Consider the following 1,540-nt stretch of genomic DNA (forward strand, 5'->3'; position numbering starts at 1 on the left):
TCCGTTCCACCGGTTCTTTGAGGCACATCGCGTAAGACCTGATCGGGCCGCGAGACATGTGTTCCCTCTGATGGCAATATCTCCCAGTTCACGGCTCCAAATCGTCTGATTCCAAGGGTTCCGGAAACTAGACTCATTCGTCTTGATTCTTGATGAAGACAATGGAGGTTTAATCGCATTGCAAATCCTTCTTCCCACGCGATCAAAGTTAGGATTTTGTCTGCACCAAACCATCTGTCTGAGTTGCTGTACACAGGTGAGGGTTCCTCCATGATCCCAGCTCCAAGTTGCTCCCAAAAGTCTCCAAATGACCTGAGAACACTCCAAAAATACAGGACACTCTAGGACCTAATGCAATTCCTAACTAAAGACAAAAGCAAAGACAAATATATATAAAACTACCTAAATGTATGCATGAGACTCAATATTTGGACAAAAATTCAATCCTAAACATGACAAAATATGAGTATATCAACTTCCCCACACTTTTCCTTTGCTTGTCCTCAAGCAAACAAGAACAAATGAGAGAGAGAGGTTGAATGCATGGGAGTTCATATTTCTTTAAAGAGAGATCATCATTAAAAGAATTCAAAGCTCATTGTTCAAGTTACCAATTCTAGACTGCAATGCAAACTGGTTTACTCATAAAAATTAGCCATACTTGTCACCAGATGAACCAAACTCAAGCACAAACCATCACAAGCATTCCTAACCTCAACCTTTTGACATTCATTTAAAGTTTCAAGTGGATCATGTTCATGGAAATCAAGTGAATTCATTTGGCTTGGGACTGGTTTTGAGATTAAAATGATCTTAATCAAGTAACTGGTATTCCATGCAAGGGGATCACTCAAAAATTAGTAGACTTTAGTGAAATGCTAAAGGTAAAAAGCAATGGATGCATACAAAGATAGAACTGCATCTACCCCACACCCAAAATGCTATTCACACTCAACTTTAAACCTCTCAAGATTCTTTCTCTAGTCTACTCACCCCAAATGGCATTTTATCTTTGACACTCAATCAGCTCTCATCACTCTCTTCATTCATCTCTTAGGGGAATGCTTTCTTTAACAACCACTTAGTGAGTTTCTTTTCTTTAACACACAAGCTCTTCTTTAATTCAGCCTCTTTTTGAATCTTTTCTCTTTTTTTTTTATGAAAATTTTTTCATTTCAACACATGAGCTCTACATTTCAGCACACACTCACTTTCTTTCATTTAAGCATTCATTCCCCTAACCAATCCGGTTCTTTCCACTTTCATCACCCACATTTTTTTCTTTTCAGCTCACACACTCAAAATCAATGCTCTCACTTTCACCTAAACCTAGACTAGCCCTTGATGTTGGACTAGTATCTACATGCAGCACTATCTTTGTCACTCTAAACCCAACACTTTTTACCAAGTCTACTAGAAACAAGGCATCACAAATCATGCACACAAGAAGGGTGTTTAGGCTTCAAAGAAAGGTTTGGCTAAAGGCAGGGAACTGTCTCAAGATGAGAGATCAGCTATTTGAGCTAGCAAGAGTGATAAA

Source organism: Eutrema salsugineum, unplaced genomic scaffold (assembly GCF_000478725.1).
Source record: "Eutrema salsugineum unplaced genomic scaffold, Eutsalg1_0 scaffold_10, whole genome shotgun sequence".
Classification (NCBI taxonomy): Eukaryota; Viridiplantae; Streptophyta; class Magnoliopsida; order Brassicales; family Brassicaceae; genus Eutrema; species Eutrema salsugineum.